Source organism: Bombus impatiens, unplaced genomic scaffold (assembly GCF_000188095.3).
Source record: "Bombus impatiens unplaced genomic scaffold, BIMP_2.2 scf_1294, whole genome shotgun sequence".
Lineage (NCBI taxonomy): Eukaryota > Metazoa > Arthropoda > Insecta > Hymenoptera > Apidae > Bombus > Bombus impatiens.
In genome coordinates, this window is record NT_177713.1 from 66562 (window position 1) to 87014 (window position 20453).

At 35.4% G+C, this 20453-nt stretch overlaps 1 protein-coding gene and 2 long non-coding RNA genes across 7 annotated transcripts in view; 2 read left to right on the forward strand and 1 right to left on the reverse strand.

Annotated features, from left to right (window-relative positions):
• LOC117152376 overlaps positions 1–4159 on the forward strand; it is an 8065-nt gene extending 3906 nt beyond the window's left edge. Inside the window, exon 2 of the long non-coding RNA XR_004462745.1 lies at positions 3951–4159. This is a non-coding gene — a long non-coding RNA (uncharacterized LOC117152376). The remainder of the gene's footprint in view (positions 1–3950) is intronic.
• LOC100747382 (acetylcholine receptor subunit alpha-like) overlaps positions 1–20453 on the reverse strand; it is a 109124-nt gene that overhangs the window by 51776 nt on the left and 36895 nt on the right. The window lies entirely within an intron of this gene.
• On the forward strand, positions 5596–12031 carry LOC112213819. 4 transcript variants are annotated; one of them, XR_004462743.1, is made up of 4 exons: positions 6876–7615; positions 7842–8131; positions 10967–11311; positions 11387–12031. It is a non-coding gene; the product is annotated as an uncharacterized LOC112213819 (long non-coding RNA). The 4 variants fall into 4 exon arrangements; XR_004462744.1 differs by lacking the exons at positions 6876–7615; positions 10967–11311; positions 11387–12031 and adding exons at positions 5596–6867; positions 8229–10344; XR_004462742.1 differs by having other exon boundaries at positions 10967–12031.

Below are 20453 nucleotides of genomic sequence, written 5' to 3' on the forward strand. Positions count from 1 at the left end.
CTGATGAAAATCTTTTTCGCTGTACGACTGCATTTGTTTGTTATATGCTCGCTGGAGGCATCGAGAAGGTTCCAATCGTCGTTGCTAGGCAGTTTCTGTCAAGAGTTTGTTGTATACTCTTTGGAAGCATCGAGAAAGATCCAAACGCCGTTGCTAGGCAGTTTCTGTCTGGAGTTTGATTCCTAATACAACGTGTGTCCCATTATATCGACATCTCTAAAGTACAATTCTATGTGATTTCTATGGAGAACTATACAACCGATCCACACCTTCGTCAGGCAAAACGTTTATCCCGTGACCGTGGCTACGTTCGATGACCAGTTGTCACCTCGAACCCACTTTCGCTATCACAAATATCGAACAATTACAAATGACAACAATTGCTTAATTACAACTATGATAAAATCTAGGCTAAAGCATTAGAAGACTTTCCCAAAATTGCAAAGGGAAGGCTCCGGTTTTCCTTTCATCTCCGACATGTATATTAAACATGCCTGATCCAAATGAAAGTTCGTTAAACGCCCCTACCCTCAATGCTAACTCGACATATATAATATAATAGTATGAATAACTATAAACTCAAAACTGAATAATAACTATAAACTAATAACTATAAACTCTGATTATTGTCAGATTCTTCGTAATACTAAAACAAAAATTAACAAAATCGTTTATATAATTTCGTGTCGAGATATAATACAAATCTGAAGATACAACAAAGAAAAATTGAACAGTGCTCGTGGAAAACACCGTAAACGCAAAAATTGAGAAATGTTTCATTGGAAAATATTCTACGTATCAATGAGAATAGCGCAGTATATTAATAATTCCCCATGTAACATCGCTTGATACTTCGCAGCGTTCAATCTACTCTTTAAAAAAAGAATTTCTCTTGACATATCCAGGCATAATCAGTGGTTTCTTGGAAATATCGAAGGAATAATACGGAAAATGTGGCTGAGTCTATAAATTATTCACAGCAGTGTGCGCAAAACGTAAGTATTAGGTCGTCCGAAAAGTTTCTTTCGTTTTATAAGGAAATAATGGATGCACAATATTTTTCGTTTCATATTATTTTATCGAATTACGTATGACCTATTTTGTTCTATCAAGATAAAGATCACAGTGTTTGACAGATTAGGTTTCATGTTTGCATAAAGATGCATCGTTGCGAAAGACGTGTCTGTAAGAGAAAGACACTTTTCGGACAACCTAATAGAAGTACGACTGTTAGTTCGATAAACTTGCTCTCGACGTTTCACTTACAGCACGTAAAATATTTTGGAAGTAGAAGCAGGGCACAGGGACGTTTAAATTCACAATAAAGTCCATTTCACAATTCTTTCATTAAGACTTCTCTTTTTACGCTTATGAAACCAGCCCCGGTGGCTACACAGATATTTCTGTTCTTTTCTTCTTTTCAGCAAACAACAATCTCGGTGAATAGCGAACGGGAATGTGTTACTTTATTACATTTCCGCGATTATTCTACCTTCCATTTTCTCGTGTAAATACACTGCAACGTAACAGTTCATAATTGGTTTTATATCACATATTTCACGCAAAGTCTGCGGAATGTCTTAAACAATGTACATTTAGTTGATACGTTGAGGTTAATTAAGTTTGAAAGTTAAAGCTACAATGAAAATAGGAAAATCAGCTACGTTGATCTATATTGTATCAGGAGTACTTTCAGCCTTGTTATTTCACGTCAGTCTTTTTTTAGAGCCCTTGGCAAAGGAGAAAATTTCTCCTTCTTGCAGCTGTTAAAATTCTCATTGCATAAAAATACGCATAAAAATGACACAATCTCTCGTGATTATTAAATCGAGTTAATGCTTAAGAATTGTTCGACTCAACTGTGAATTTGCGGGAAATTGTAGTAAATAAAATTTCAGTAACTTGCAACTCGATCGTATAATCTGATTCAATGGAACGCAAAACTCTGATATTCGTTAGACCGCGGTTTTTTATGCAAATTAATATTTTTATAGATACAAATGAACCGATACAGAACTTATAATATTTCTATTTATTAAAGATACGTAAAATTATAAGATAAGATAATAAGATAATTAATAAGATAAGTAAAATCAGTAAGTTACAAGTCAACCCTCTGGCACTGAATTGATCTCGGGTTTTTATACAAATTAATATTTTTATACACACGAATGGAGCGATATAGAAGTTGCAGAGAGATTCGTTTTACCTATAAAAATTATAATAAGTAAAATCCGTAATTTAATACAAGTAATCTCTCTGGCATTAAAGAGACTGCGAATTTTTATGCAAATTAATATTTACAGAGACAGGACTAGAATGGCACAGAACCTGAGCAGAGGTTGCTTCCATTATTAAAAATTATAACGATTGCATTCCCTCTGTATTTTATTTTATCGATATTATTTCGCAACCTTTAACGCGAATTATATGCTATTATGGTTACCACGAACGCGCGTTCAAACACATCGCTGCACCTTGTTTACGCAGCTCGTGTGTGTAATGCAACGCGTTGAGAAATTAAATTACGAAAACTCGTTAGGAGAAACGAATTATCATCAACATCCTGGGAATTTTAGGATAGGCATTTGCCGCTTCGTATGTTCAATGTTAAAACGTTGTGTTCGCTGCTGCACCCGTTACTCACAGAGACCGTTGGACAATACAGTAATCAGAGTAATCTGGCAGAAACGTGAGCTGAGTATTTAACGCTAATATGGACGTACACGCGTTAAATGAATAACTCGTGAGCGTTGTTGCTAAAGATTCTTATATTAAGCGTTTGTTCACGTAGTATCGAGTATTTGTAGAATTCGCTTCATTTCTTTGCATCTTTCGTTTCGTTTCCGCCCTCCCTTTAATATATTTTGTCAAATTCGAGATACGAGATTTATCAATACCATTTATATTCTGATAGATTTAATATCCCTTTTAATTTTAATATTGCAAGCTCGTCTCGCAGAGAAATATTAAATACTCGTACGCTCCCTGACATTTCATTTTATCCTTATCCTACGAATTTTCTCTACTCTGATTTATGGAAATTTTATGGACATAGGAGCGCGCTTCAAGATATTTGTAATTTATAAAGATTTTGGAATTAAAAATGTTTAAATGTAACCTATAGGCAGGTCGTATTATAGGTACGTCATAGTATAGTCGTCAATATTCTATGGATAATACTTCCCAATAGTAAAATATTTATGTGTGTAAAACATTTATGGCAGATGTTTCGTCTGAATACACGAAAACTCACTATGATTCTCCAGGTCTGAAGCATAAAATACACCGCCGTACCATATCATCGTTCTTGCAACGCTAGTATCTTCGTATCGATAGCTCGTGGCCATTTCTACCATCTGCGAAATTCAGTCTCGCATACTCACATAATACCAATCTTTTATAACTATCTCTTGGAACCAAATTTATGATATTATCTAACATATTAGAGAAAATGACGTAGTACCGATATACAGAGTATCGATCAAAGTTCCTTGTTTCTATGGTTAAATAATATTGTAATAGAAGAAATAAATAAGTATATCCATATACGTCCAATTACTCATTGTGAAATGGCAAGAAATAATTTCTTGATAACACATTTTATTATTACAAGGACAGTACTATTTCACTAATACTACATTTCAATTTTCTGCTGCATTTGTATCACTTCGTACCGCATTGCGTCTATATACATGTGTACATAAATGTGTGTGTGTATATATATAAACATCTAAATTTGCACGTTCTCATATGACGTTATATGTTATATGCATGTGGTTCTGAATATGTGTATATAACGTGTACCACAGTCATCAAAAGGCACTGGGGTGCAATTATCGTATGTTCTCGTATTTTTGAAAGTACTGTAATTTTAAAGAACTTTAAAAAATTTTCATACTCTATATTAGTTCGTTATCGCGCTCAATGCAATTATAATATGTTCCTAGGAAGACGAAACGAGCAGATGGGAGATTTGTTGAGGAAAATGTTAGGTTGGTATGATCACTAGTTCCTACATGCAAAGTTGGTACGACTACTAACGACGCTCCTTCGTTTTTCCCCGTGTGCCACGTGTTAATTATCAGAGAGTATGTTGAAATGGTTGTACATGGTGATGAAATACAGAGTATATAAAACTAAATCTGTGTGAATCAATTAAATATCGAACTCCAAAACTTATTTAATAACAAGATTTGCATGTTAAGCAAAAACGAAATGTGTTTACATTTGCATAAAAAGTGAAAGTTTCATGGGAAATATTTTGTAGTAGGTAAAGAAGTGCAATTCCTGCACAATAGATTCAATTACTTTGTACGTAGCATAAACGTCACCAGATATTATTTGGAGAGTATACATTTTACATTAATAATTGGATTTCAGAATTGATTATTTGTAGAAATAAATAAAGAGTATAACAAATAATTCTGTGTACATATATTACGGAATTGTCGTTGTCGACATTCTCAGATGTTAATTGTATAAGCTGTATTTAATGCTTAGATATATACATATTATTAAAATTAGTAAATCGTCTCTGCAGTAATCAAATAATTTACTCTTCACGTATAATATCTGTAGTTTTTAAAAATAGGCTTCGATTAAATTGTTTTGTCGTTCTTCCTATGTTATAGGTATCTCGTAATTACTATGTTACTTATCCACTTGCTATTAGCGATTTACGAAATAGCCATCTTCCATCGCAACATATCCTGTAGCTATCAAATACTTATCTGTGAATAAAAGTATTATATTTTATTGTAACGTACCTAAACGTCTTGTTAATGCTATTACGAATCAGATGACTCCAAATTTACTAAATACGTAAGCAGTGGATAGTCTCTCGTTTATTACAAATTATAATATTATTATTTTTGCAAATTATTAAATTTCAGGCAAACTACTAGGTTGTCCGAAAAGTTTCTTTCGTTTTATGAGGAAATAATAGGCGCACAACGTTTTTTGTTTTATATTATTTTGTCGAATTACGTACGATCCATTTTGTTACGTTGAGATAAACATCGCGACATTTCACAGACGATTTCACGTTTATATGAAGGTGCATTAAAAAACATGTTTGCGAAAGAAAGACACTTTTCGGACAACCTAATACTTTTCTCTAGCCTAAGTTATAGCTCTAGCTCTAGCCCAAATTATAACAAAAATACTTCAGTCATTTGCAAGCATCGACTTAGAATTTTATTTCGTTAAAACATTTTTGAGATTTAACGATGATTTTTCCCAGGGAAAAAACCATAATCATCTTAACGAGGCTCTGACATTGTACAGGCTGTTGAAAAAAAGCCTTTACGGGGCTTATGGTGGTTATCGAAGGAAGCAAAAAAATGTATTATCAACACAGGTGCTGCGATTAATCCGTCCGATTCCGTTCGATGGTAAAATCCATTTTTATCATTTCAGAGCGTTGAATGTCGTTGTCGAGTTCCTCCGTCGAGCGTAAACAAAGAGATTGATTCAGAAGTACGTTGGCTCAAGGCTGTCAACACAAGCGACCTATGATACGTAGACGTGAGCTTTGCATTGCAATGGAAGGAAAACATATCGAACATTTGCTGTAACAAAGAAGGTTTTTATTTTGTTTGCCTCTATGAAGTAATCTCTGTTGATATTAGTAATGATTTTGTGTTGACAATGTTCAGCTAACGCACTTCTCAATCACTCTCTCTCTGTTTACGTTCGAAGAAGAAACTCGCTCGTGACATCGAATGTTTGTAAATGATAAAAGTCGATTTCACGTCGAAAGGATTGATCGCAGGATCTACGTGGACTGGACATTTTTTGCTCCTCTTGGTGAGTACTATAATTCATGGACTTTTCTTTTGAACACTCTGTACGTTGCAATACAATAACTAGACCTCGCTGTCTAAAATTGCGATGGTTTTCTCACGTTGAGAAAAAGAAGATAATTTGCCAGATCACCGTGTATATCACCAGGAGGCTCGGTCAAATACAAACCGCACTCTGTTGCTAACTTTATACTTAGGTAAAATGTTTCAAGAAGAACAACCGACTTATTTTTTTACGTATATGTCCCGTTTTTCTCTGTACACTTTTGCCGTCGGATTGCTAAGTTTTTCATTGCAGTTTCACAGAAAGTGGAGAGCTGGGTCAGAAAGCAATCGCACGCGAATTGCTCTACTTCTTCGTTGCGGTTGAAACATCGCCCTGCTGCTGCCTCTTTCGGTGTTCGTGATTTTGCGGATCTCCAACTCTCCGAATAATGGAAACCACGCTCCCACGACCAATATTTAACTTTCGAGCAAATTTCGTCGATCCTCGCGCGTCGATCGTGCTCGATCGGTTTGCCAACAGCTTCCACGTTTGCTGGTGGTTACGCTTGTCTCGAGGCGTCGCAGATAAAATGTGTTTTGAACGTTTTTTTGCTAATGTTTCATTCCCAAACCGTAATCGCGATCTACGCAAAAATCCAGTGGTCTTTGCGCCCTCAAATAAAGTAAGCTTAATAATCGTGCATTGTGTAACCGAAGACGTACAGTTTCCTCGCTCATTCCGCTACCTACCGAAGAAACGATAAACAGTGCAGCACGTGCAGTGGAACGTCTGTGAAACATTTTTGTTTTTTTCTTTGGAAGAATTTTACAATCAATTCTTATTGAGAATTATAAGTAAATTATTCTGGCGTGGTGCTATAACGTGTATAATAAGTGATTATCGTTATTGAGATATGTATAATTTTATGTGCTAGACTAGGTTAGCTGCGCAGTAGTGATACTTGTATGTGAATATCAGTGTGTGGAAGTGTGTGTGTGCGCGGCGTCTCGAAAACAAAGGAACGTAAACTGTTTGGTTAACAGTCTGCTGTGGAAGAAGGTGAGACGTGTGCAAGTGTGTATCGATGAATATCTTTGAAATCGTTTATTCAATAAATATATAACTATTGTAATATGAATTCTAAGTGTAAATTTAGTGTTTCTATACCGTTATTTCGATTCTTAAGATCCAAAATTCTCAACAATCATATGTTTGATTCTAGCTGAATCTAATGTTTAAATCTGGAGGATAATGTCCTTTTAGCCTGCGGATCTGATCCGTCGTGTCAAGTAATTGAGTAACTAATGGATTCCGGTGGTTGTTAACTCTTTGTTATCTTTATTACTGAATTTGGATATTTCTTCTTTAACTGTAGGTATCTTAAGGTCGCGGTGTATCGTTTCGTTGGTAACATACCAAGGTGCATCTATTAAGAATCTTAGAGTTTTTGATTGGAATCGTTGAAGAATTTCTATATTGGAATTACTTGCTGTTCCCCATAGTTGGATCCCATAGGTACAAACAGATTTTAATATGGCTTTATTGTGAAACATTTGACTAAACTATTTGTACTCTCACGCAGTTCCATGTGGATAATTGACGCTGCGGAGATGTGCCACACGCGGTCCAGTTGATATTTGACCGACGCTCATACTGTACAGAACGTTTAGGAATTTCATGAACACCGTGACGAGACACGACTATCCTGATCATATTGGTCAAGTTTGAAACGGATCTGAAAATGTGTACACAAGTTAGAAGATATGGGGTTAAAGAGAAAGCTGCTTCCGTTTTTCGTAGCGAGATGCAACTGGCCATCGTGGTAAATTTATTCTTATTTATTATTACTAATTTAATTAATGATACTGTAGGACTGACTGTTTTAATAAATTTCCAATATGTTTAGAACGGAATTTTTAAGAAGCAGCGAAACTAGAGGTAAACGAGTGGCTAATAAACGCAAGGAAATCGAATGAGAACTGGGACGCAAAGTTTCACGTTAGAACGCAAATTGTTAAATTCATAGCAAATGAATTATATGTTCACAGGTATATGCAGACCGTGTCGTAATGGACGCGTCACGATCCAGCGAGCACCAATTAAAAAAAAGAGGAGACTTATTCTCGCGACCGTCGAAGAGTTGGTTATCATGTGAATTAATGAAATAGAAAATTGCCTCTGGACGACGCGCACACAGCTACAAAATCGGTGCAGGTGCGCCAGCCTGTCTTCCGTTTAATTTCGAACATCGACGTGAAAAATTGGCGCGCGACCTTCTGCCTTGATTACGTGCCACCCGGATTCAACCCCTGGCCTCGTCGCGAAGCAAAAATTCCTCGTAAGTACACAGATTCGCGTTCGATATACGGGTCAGCCGGTCGTCGACATTCCGGCACATTAATTTCACAAGTGTTTCTATTCACACCCTTGCATAGGTTCATTGGCCCGTAAGGGCTCTTTTCAAAGGGCGCTGCCAGCCTCGTACGAGCAAGGAAATCTCTTTGAAACTGGCACTGGGCTCCGCTTAATATTAATAGCAGCATTTGCGGCTCCGTATGAACGACATTTAACTAACGAGACGCCTCGATTCGGTCACCGTGCTTCTTTGCCTTCTTTTTCTCTTCTCGCTTCTCTTTTTCTCTCCTTCTTTTCTTTTTGTTTTATTTATTTAAGGTCGCACGTACCTGTGAACGTTATTTAGCGACTACCACGGTACACAAACGAACGATCCGTATTTTATGAGAACACTGACAGAACGATCTGCGATCGAAACATCGAGCGATATTTTGTAAATGCGGGGACGTTTCTCTGTGAGAAAAATTGAAACAGGAAATTAGAACTGAAGGAAATTTGTATAGTTTTGTTAAACAATTGTCAACTCTTGTTTAGAATTAATGTTACGAGGTGAAAGAATAGATAATTTTAAATCTTGTATTAAATATCGAATGATGTTAAAGAAATAAATAATTTCTACCGCGTTATACAAGAAATTTGATATGTAGAGTGCGCTAAACATTTATAAACTTTGGTTTACCCGCATTATCGTTATTAAATGATTCGATCAGGTCACATTCATGTCATACATCCTGTCATATCGTTTATTCACCGCGGCTACCGTAAATAATATTTCCGTGTTATTCCTCAAAATGTTATATCGGTTGATTATATCGATTATTTTATAGATTGAAGCATTTTCAACAGAATAATACAGAAATGGAAACAACTATCGAGCGTTCTGTAATTAAAAAATAATTGAAACGAGCCATCGGTTGGAAAGCAACGTTTATTAATTAAAAACTTGACATGAACTTTAAGCGAGTTGTAAAATAGTCTTCCTCTGTTCAATTTTTCCCACTTTTTGAACGAACATTTACAGCTCGATAGAGATGTATTACTGTTGTACTCGATCTTCATAACTCGAAGTTCTAATTAAAATAAAAATCAAGTCGCACAGAATTGATATTTCTGAACAATAAGTTCTCAGCGAATTTAACACGCGTCACTACGATTCTTTTGAAACGAATTCTAACGAAAGCGGCGTGGTTTGCTTAATAATGGCAGGGCGGTGTTCTATACAAAATTTATTACTGTTGTTTTGCGTTAATAAAGCTTGGCAATAGGCAACCAGCACGCACAGTTTACGTCGAAAATTTTAATGATCAAGTGAAAAATGCGAGGTTTCGCCCACCACAACGAATCTTTCGAAGCGAAAATACGGGAAATCCAGACTACAATAACGAACTTGTTAGAAGCTGAACGATCAATTTTAATAAAGAACGGAATCAAATTTTCCCTGCGCTCAATTTTAAATTGAATTTCGTCCTTTCTTCTCTTTTCTCACTTATGCACTGCCATTCGTAAGCCTTTGGATACCAAATGCTATTGCAGAAAAAAGTTACATGAAACGATATTTTCGTAATATTTTCAAAGTTCGACGCTTAGAAATCATTTGTCTACTGTTTATTGTGTATCTCTTGCCATATCTCTTGATCGTAAAGTAGAATAAGTTAAAATTCAAATGAAAGGAAGAAATTTATGCATCTGCGTCACTCATATTCTATCTTTGTTTTTAATTTGATGTTTTATAAAATTTATGCATATTGATGTTTAGGATGCGACCAGAAATATGCATTTGCCAATACAAGGCATTGAACAGACACATTGAATCAGTTGTCTGTAACCTAACTGAGGTATCTGTGCAGCATCTTTGATGTCTGTTTTATTTATAATAATTAATATTAATTATCGTTTCTATTAATGTCTACTAATTGCCTAAAATAAGATCAGAGACCAAAATTAGATCTTAGAGTTTCCTTTGCAGCCTACTTTATGCATATATATTTCCAATAATTTGCTAGTGTAAAGATATTAGTTGCAAAATGAAACGATCGTATTCAGGATGAAACTTACATTCAGAGTTTTATTAAAAATAATATTACTAAAAGTATGCTTTAACAATTTCGATATATGTTGACTATCTTAAAAATAACTTTACGATTACCATAATTAATATCACTGACTCATTGTATTTGTAATCGTCATCAAAGTAAAGAAAGGAACAATCGAGGCATAATTAAGCAGCTACAAAAAAAGAATAGTAATAATAACATATGTGATCCTCGTAAGCTGAAAAGAACACACCCTGCAAACCTAATAAACGAGCAAACATCTGCAAATGACCCAGATCGACTGATCTCAATGATAAGAACATTGTCTCAATGAAGACACCGCTTGTGCTATTTTGTCATATTGAAAAAATTGTGCTTAATGTGACAAATGTGTGCTGATAAATTGCAAAGTATGTAAAGTATAGGAGATATAAAAAGAAAATTTTTTTTAATAATTTCTTGGTATATTTAATAGCAGGTTGCTCTTCTTATTCTGAACTTTCTTCTTTTTTTCGTTTCATTCTTTCGTTTCACTCTTTTATTATTCGGTTTTTCGAAAGTCGTATCTATAACCAGTTTCCATCGCGCAAGAAACGCACCCGAGTATTATTCTGATCTGTAAATTATTCCAACGTACAATATTCAATTTTTTCCAACATATCTTCGAACTAAATTAAATCCTGCTGCTACTAAATTAAATTAGCCTCGAAGAGAACAAAATCCACGCGTAATAAACGTTATCTACTGGCACATTTACGTAACTACTGAGTTCCGATTGATTGCAGACTTTCATCGAGTCAGCTATTCCTCGCACGACCATCCGATTCGAACGTCGATCAACGATTCGAATATCGTGAATTTTAACGCGAAAGCACATTTCCCTTCAACGCGTAAACAATGTGAAAGATCGCCGCAGAAGGCGAAAAAATCTCGATGAAGAACCGCGATGAGAGAAGAGAAGGGAAGGAACAATCGGCTTGAAAGAATACTCGTTCGTCCCCATTCACGGGATCATCGGCGAACAGCGTCAAATTAAATTGATCCCCGACAGCAGGTCCACCTTCGTGCCCGGCATCGATCTACGTTTCCATTGGCGTTCATCTGTTTTATTCGTCGAATCAGCTTGCGCGGTAAGCACGGACAATGCTCATAAATTTTTTCCTGCCGCGGCAGACATGGCTTCCGTTTCATTTGCATTGTCTCAGAGCACGTAGCTGAGGAGCGTAACCAGGATGCACACGATCGATCGGCGGCACCATTGTTTCGCTTTAGTGTCGGTATCAATCGCGCGGGGCGTTCATTACGACGGCATTAACAGGCTTTTCAAAAGGAGAAAACGATTTCCAGAAATTGGAAAAATGACGAATAAAAAACCTTCTTCGTTGAAATGCTGGATGGAACCTTTGAAATCGGCGAATATGAAAGATCCGTGGTATTTCAGATCGGCGTAGTAGGACCCATGCTCTTTTCGATATCCACAACAGATCCTTCAGACGCCTTCATTCATCTGCATCATTCGTCAGATTACCTTCGCCGATGACTTCTTGCTTATTCAGTCTGTGCCACTGACCAGGAGTCGACCGAGAAATTACAAGCAACGTGTTTGCTGTGTTTACGTATCGACGTATGAAAATCAGGCTACGCCTATCAGAGTTGTTTCTTATCTTCTTAAAAAATGTTTATTTTATATTATTTCTTTCAATTGCGTGTTTAAGGTGGTGTGCATCTTTGGAGATTATTAGTGTCACATTAAGAACGATCAGGGACAGAACGAATCTGTAGTAAGTTGCATAAACCAATCTTCCCAATCTTTCAGAAGATCTAGAGTCTCTTACATGGAGCTTATGTATGTTCAGGTAATTAGTTAGATGATGTTGTATATTGTGATATTGCATCTAGGACAGTTGATTAGCATATATACAAATCTTTCAGAAGATCTAGAGTCTCTTCCATGGAGCCTTTCTTTTGTAGTATGTTCAGGTAATTAGTTAGATTATGTTTTATATTTTGATATTACATCTAGGACAGTTGATTAGCATATGTACAAATATTTCAGAAGATCTGGAGTCTCTTCCATGGAGCCTTTCTTTTGTAGTATGTTCAGGTAATTAGTTAGATTATGTTTTATATTTTGATATTACATCTAGGACAGTTGATTAGCATATGTACAAATATTTCAGAAGATCTGGAGTCTCTTCCATGGAGCCTTTCTTTTGTAGTATGTTCAGGTAATTAGTTAGATTATGTTTTATATTTTGATATTACATCTAGGACAGTTGATTAGCATATGTACAAATATTTCAGAAGATTAAGAGTCTCTACCATGGAGCCCTTCTTTTGTAGTATGTTCAGGTAATTAGTTAGATTATGTTTTATATTTTGATATTACATCTAGGACAGTTGATTAGCATATGTACAAATATTTCAGAAGATCTGGAGTCTCTTCCATGGAGCCTTTCTTTTGTAGTATGTTCAGGTAATTAGTTAGATTATGTTTTATATTTTGATATTACATCTAGGACAGTTGATTAGCATATGTACAAATATTTCAGAAGATCTGGAGTCTCTTCCATGGAGCCTTTCTTTTGTAGTATGTTCAGGTAATTAGTTAGATTATGTTTTATATTTTGATATTACATCTAGGACAGTTGACTAGCATATGTACAAATCTCTCAGAAGATCTAGAGTCTCTTCCATGGAGCCTTTCTTTTGTAGTATGTTCAGGTAATTAGTTAGATTATGTTTTATATTTTGATATTATATGTAGGACAATTGATTAACATATGTACAAATCTTTCAGAATATCTAGAGTCTCTTACATGGAGCTTATGTATGTTCAGGTAATTAGTTAGATGATGTTGTATATTGTGATATTGCATCTAGGACAGTTGATTAGCATATATACAAATCTTTCAGAAGATCTAGAGTCTCTTCCATGGAGCCTTTCTTTTGTAGTATGTTCAGGTAATTAGTTAGATTATGTTTTATATTTTGATATTACATCTAGGACAGTTGATTAGCATATGTACAAATATTTCAGAAGATCTGGAGTCTCTTCCATGGAGCCTTTCTTTTGTAGTATGTTCAGGTAATTAGTTAGATTATGTTTTATATTTTGATATTACATCTAGGACAATTGATTAACATATGAACAAATATTTCAGAAGATCTAGAGTCTCTTCCATGGAGCTTTTCTTTTGTAGTATGTTCAGCTAATTAGTTACATTATGTTTTATATTTTGATATTACATCTAGGACAGTTGATTAGCATATGTACAAATATTTCAGAAGATCTAGAGTCTCTTCCATGGAGCCTTTCTTTTGTAGTATGTTCAGGTAATTAGTTAGATTATGTTTTATATTTTGATATTACATCTAGGACAGTTGATTAGCATATGTACAAATATTTCAGAAGATCTAGAGTCTCTTCCATGGAGCCTTTCTTTTGTAGTATGTTCAGGTAATTAGTTAGATTATGTTTTATATTTTGATATTACATCTAGGACAGTTGATTAGCATATGTACAAATATTTCAGAAGATCTAGAGTCTCTTCCATGGAGCCTTTCTTTTGTAGTATGTTCAGGTAATTAGTTAGATTATGTTTTATATTTTGATATTACATCTAGGACAGTTGATTAGCATATGTACAAATATTTCAGAAGATCTAGAGTCTCTTCCATGGAGCCTTTCTTTTGTAGTATGTTCAGGTAATTAGTTAGATTATGTTTTATATTTTGATATTACATCTAGGACAGTTGATTAGCATATGTACAAATATTTCAGAAGATCTAGAGTCTCTTCCATGGAGCCTTTCTTTTGTAGTATGTTCAGGTAATTAGTTAGATTATGTTTTATATTTTGATATTACATCTAGGACAGTTGATTAGCATATGTACAAATATTTCAGAAGATCTGGAGTCTCTTCCATGGAGCCTTTCTTTTGTAGTATGTTCAGGTAATTAGTTAGATTATGTTTTATATTTTGATATTACATCTAGGACAGTTGATTAGCATATGTACAAATATTTCAGAAGATCTAGAGTCTCTTCCATGGAGCCTTTCTTTTGTAGTATGTTCAGGTAATTAGTTAGATTATGTTTTATATTTTGATATTACATCTAGGACAGTTGATTAGCATATGTACAAATATTTCAGAAGATCTAGAGTCTCTTCCATGGAGCCTTTCTTTTGTAGTATGTTCAGGTAATTAGTTAGATTATGTTTTATATTTTGATATTACATCTAGGACAGTTGATTAGCATATGTACAAATATTTCAGAAGATCTAGAGTCTCTTCCATGGAGCCTTTCTTTTGTAGTATGTTCAGGTAATTAGTTAGATTATGTTTTATATTTTGATATTACATCTAGGACAGTTGATTAGCATATGTACAAATATTTCAGAAGATCTAGAGTCTCTTCCATGGAGCCTTTCTTTTGTAGTATGTTCAGGTAATTAGTTAGATTATGTTTTATATTTTGATATTACATCTAGGACAGTTGATTAGCATATGTACAAATATTTCAGAAGATCTAGAGTCTCTTCCATGGAGCCTTTCTTTCTTAGCATATGTACAAATCTTTCAGAAGATCTAGAGTCTCTTCCATGGAGCCTTTCTTTTGTAGTATGTTCAGGTAATTAGTTAGATGATGTTGTACATTTTGATATTACATCTAGGACAGTTGATTAACATATGTACAAATCTTTCAGAAGGTCTAGAGTCTCTTCCATGGAGCCTTTCTTTTGTAGTATGTTCAGGTAATTAGTTAGATGATATTGTATATTTTGATATTACATCTAGGACAGTTGATTAGCATATGTACAGTAGAGTTTCAGACACGAAATTAGCATATGTAAAATAGAGTTTCAGACGGAAATAATACTTTGTAAGAAGGAGGTAGTCTGTCTGTGAATAAGTTTGGACAAAGGACTCGCGTAGGAAACAGGATGTACATAGAACGAGGCAGAAAGCAATGGATACGCTGGATAAATTCTGGGAATTCTGCTGGCTCATTGAAGGAACATCGCGATCGAACCGTAAACCTAGTACGAAGTTGTGATTGAGACACTATGGACTTACGGAATCGTACTGCAACGGTAGAAGCAGTTGAACGCCAGCTAACGAGGACCAGAGGAACGCAAAGCGGTGGAATAAGAAAAATACAAGAAGAAAAAAAAGTAAAAGTGCAAGAAGAGATGACACGGAAAAGGCCAGTGAGCTCAGGTCAGTAGAGGAAGAAGCACGATGTCGCTGTCACGTAAAATTAATGATAAAAAAAGGAGTAGCTGAGCTATAGCTTAACTTGACTGTGCTTTTATATTTTTGTAGGTAGTTTTGTAGGTTTTGTAGGTATAGTATTCACGAAAATGATTAAGTACAATATTACAATGATTGAATGCTTGCAGTTTTTATATGTTTGCGTTTGTAGGTATTGAGGAGCAAGGAGAGGATCCTGATTGCCCTACGTAATGGGGAAAATGTAATGTTGGACCATATGCTAAGGTCAGGTCAAAGCCTAATGGTTCATTGTCAGCTGGTATAGAATGACATGGATTTGGGTATGGTCGTTGTCACGCCGCTAAAGTCGCCATTGGACAATGCTTGAAAGACATCCAAAACTGTCTCAGACTGTTTTCAGGAATTCGAGGAGAATTAAAATGCAACATCCTTCGAGCAACTATCATCCTGCTGCTCCGGTCTGCCGAAAACTGTGGGACGAGATACCGTACGAATAATAAACAACGTGCAAGCCCACTAGAGAATGACATAACGACGAATCTACATAAAACAGGCGTAAAAGGGCTCTTGTATCGCGGTTGGACACGAAACACACGGTATAATAAAGAAGCGAATCAGGAGATTGCTGTGAGAACGATAGAAGGAGGAGAAGAAGAGAAAAGAAGAGACACGAGAAGGAAGAAACGAAGAGGGAAAGGATTCTGTTGCAGTTCATAGCGAGTTAGGTGGCAAAGGTTTTAAGGCGAAGGCGAGATAAAGAGACAGGGTGAGTAGTCGGCAGATGAAAATTTCGTTTCTTTCACCTACACACACCGACCTCGAACAAACGACCTCCGATTGTAAAAACGATGAAGCAAGAAATTAGCTTTATGAACTGGAAGAAAAAACAGGGAAGGGAGAGAGAGAGAGAGAGAGAGAGGAAGGAGACTGGAAAGAAAGAGAAAGAAGACCGTGACCACGGATCTGGACCTTCTCCAAAGCTACAGAAACTGTCGGTCGTGTTGCCGGTTGTTAGAGCCGTACAAAACCAAGATTTTAAAGTCGACAACAAAGTGCCGCAAACTGGGACGCAACGATTTCGGTCTCCGCGTTCGGTCATTCGTTATTAACGTTTTCAGGACTTTATTCCGTTCTCTCTGCCCTTTCTTCCCTCGCCGACTTTATCCTCCTCTTTATCTCTGTCTCTTTGTCTCTTGCGTCGGATGTGTATTTTACTGCACGTAAAAACCGAACCTATAACGCGTTCAGCGTGCCTGATACATGCAACACGCGTAACTTCTTTTTATGTTTCATACTCGCCACTTTTATTTCTTTTTTTTCTTTTCTTCTTCGGGAGTTGGGAGGGAGAGAGGGAGGGCAGTGTCTTCGACAGTTTCGTTCCAACTCGGTGAAAATTCTTCAATGCCGCTGCTTCCAGCGAGAGGTCAATGTTCTGTCGTTTATCAACCAGCAGATTTGTACAAAATTGGGATATGCAGCTGTCAGACGCATGTAAAACACGCTGCGCGCATTCCATTGGTAGAATTCGCTGTTAATACCTCGTTTTATCCGCGTCTCTCACCGCTGCGAACGTTTAAATGTTAATCAAGTTGATTCGACGTGTTTTTGGTTACTCGGTGCTCACTGTTGAATCGCGAAATTCATTAATTTTTAAGGAGATACTCGGACTACGTAATGAGAATACTTCGAAGATACTTGGATGGTAATTTAACACTAGAACTACCACACCAGTAAAATTGACTGGTTTTACAATTTTATTTTAAAATTCCTACTTCATGTTATATTTTTTTCCGCAATGATGTAATGACTTTCGCAACGATAACCAAAAGAATAATATAATGAATTTTATTTTGTTTTTTATGTATTCAAGTTTCAAATACCAATAGTGAAAATGACTGGTACTTGATGCTAACACTAGAAATCCCACAGCAGTCAAAATGACTGCTTCTACAATTTCATAAATGTGTCAACCCTCGTTGGTAGAAATAGCTTCGTGTTAACTATCGGTAGTTCTAGTGTTAAGTAATAAGTTTCATTGATAGGAGTAATTTTCGCTTAGCGCAAAATCAGTTTATCTTTTAACGTGCGTCATAGTGGAATGATATTTCAATTTCAAGAAATTTGTAAAACACTATGTTTTGTTAACAGAAGGTTGAAGAGTGTTAAACTACATCTTTAGATGATTTATGGTGATGTAGGAATAGGTAGGCATATGTATGATTTAATTATGCTTTTGAAACAGACCATCTGAATAACTTTCTTGTTCCTGTACAAAAATATTTCATACCGCGTATGCCGAATTAAATATGCAAATCTTTTAAATAAATTGATTTGCAAACGACTTAATGTGCCAGAGAATAAGATGTATTTGAAGCTTTTTTTTCTTATTAGAAGAATGAGAAACGCACTAGAAATTGCGAATGAAGCGTGTGCTATTTCTAGAGAAGATGCTCGCCATGAAGGGATTGTCTGTTAGTGACTTGCTAGATTTAAAACTGATCATTCGAACTTTGATGATGAAAACCTGCACGATCTAAAAACTGCCGACTGAAGGCAATAAATAAAAAGCTATGGTATTAAAAATAAATCTATTTTCTAAGATACAGAGTCGTGAATTACTTGAAAATCGACATGATGTATTTTAAACATAAATTCAGCTTATATGAGTGTGATGGTCCAACGAATGTAAGTTGGTCAGTACCATTAACATAGTATCATAGTATCATTGAAGAGATACAGAAGCATTCGAAAATCAAAGACAGAATGACTTCAGAGTTCAAAGAGCAACGACAGCTGCATAAATTTACATTGCAAATAATTCAGAACATTTTGATGTAATTTAAATAAAAATTTCGTTGCAAATATCCGTAGAACAATTTCTCGGAAGAAAAGTAAATTTCGTGAATTCGGTGAATTAGCGTATCGTAATACTTAATGGCCTCAATTTCGCGGAGTATCGCAATTGTGGCTCATGCTCAAATTGCACTCTAAATTACACACTATAATCGCCTCTAGGCGGAACGAGCATGAAACTAATCCCGAAACTTGTTTCAAGCTAGATCAAACGTGTTTACCCAGTGTAAAGGAAGAGTCGAACATATTTGTCGATGTCTGGGCTTGCAAAGTTCCAAAAGTTAGGATCGAACGCAGAATTATATGAAATAATATAGTCCGTTTGTGTATGCTTGTTTATTATACCGTAATTTATTTATGTTACTCCAAGTTCAAAGTATAAACACGTTAAAAAGATTGCAAAAAGCACGAAACAGTTTTAAAAAATTCTTCAAATTATTTTTCCATGAAGGAGAACAAGTGGTTTAATTGTGTAGAATGGTTTGCGCTTTAGATTTTTCAATGACGATAAAACAATTATTCCTATTCACTGTAATATAAATCCAAATGATGTCAGTTTGATCACAACGTGTTTGATAAGAACGTTGATAAAACATCAATAAAAGCGAATGAAATCTCCCAGTAGTAGTTTCAGGTTTGAAAGTTAAAGGTCGACATTTAGTCTTCAACTCTTTGGTTATTTGCAGAGCAGGTTTAACAGCTCCACAGAAATATGGGCAGTAAACATAGCAAGCACATTAAAAACTTATTAATATAAAGGATGGAAATTTTGAAATAATATTGCTCGCTGGCTATATATAATGAAAGAAATATCTTTGTACGAATAAATGAACGCGTAACGAATTGTAAAATGAAATTTATTACAATACATGAAATATCCATATTTCGTTTGATTTTAGAGACAGATTAAAAAGCCTTCGTGTAAAATGCTGTCTGCGAAAGCCGTGTATTTTTTGAAAACTTTAGCAGCGTGATCGTCGACACACTCGTTTCGAATTAATATCGCCAATGCACATTATAAACGTTTCGTTCGAATAGCGTGTCTACCTGTTCAGAATAAGGTGGGCCGCACGGTCCATTTGTGTGATAACCCAGATCCGAAAACAAAAACCTTTTGTTTGGCGGTTGAATATCGCGATGACGCACTTTGATAATCAGGAAGACTTTCGACAACTCGCATTCCGATAAGGTGCAAGGAAAATGAAACCGGCGCAACGAATGAAAACGGGCCACTCTTTTCGCCATTTTTTCTACATCCAAACATATATACATATGTATAGTTTTCGCCACTCTAATCAGCAATTTTAGTTCTATGCTGAAAAGCTATAAAGGAAAGTACGAGAAGCAAACGAAACCGCGTGTTAAAATCCTTTTCTTTTCTAATGTGCACGCGATTACGATTATTATTATTATCTGTTATTATTATTATATTATTATCTATAATTATTATTATGATTCTTATTATTACCTATTGTTGTTATTGATATTATTATATTTGTAATTATTGTTATGATTACTATTATTACCTATTATTATGATTATTATTATTATCTATTGCATTCTACGATTCTTTTGATTTTAAGAGGAAAATATTTAAAACGGTTGTGCATATGAGAGTTTGAGCATTCTTTGCATAATTTTTCCATACAAGCTGCTTTAACCCCTTAACCTATGATTTACGTTCGAGAATGCCCGTAATATTTACGTTTGGTCCGATCATCGTATTACGGGCTATGCCCGTAGTTGTAGGTTAAGGGGTTAAACAAATTACATTAGAAATTAGCAGGTGATCAATTAAGAAGACGATGAATTATGTTATGAATTTTGTTATGAAACACACATATCTGTGGTTTACATATCGCTGCCATTTTTCATTTGTAAATATACGTACAATGACTGTAAAGTACAAATACAGTTGCATTTTATGTGTGACATATAGCGTTGACGTCCTTTATTTGTAAATATCCGTACAATGACTGTAACGTACAAATGCAATTATATTTCATCTGTGATATATATCGTTGTTGTTGTTTCTTATTTGTGCAATGTACAATGTATTGTAATGTATAAATATACAGTTTAACCCCTTAACCTACAACTATGGGCATAGTATGTAGTACGATGATAGGACCAAACGTAAATATTACGGGCATAGCTCGTAGTACGATGGTCGGGCCAA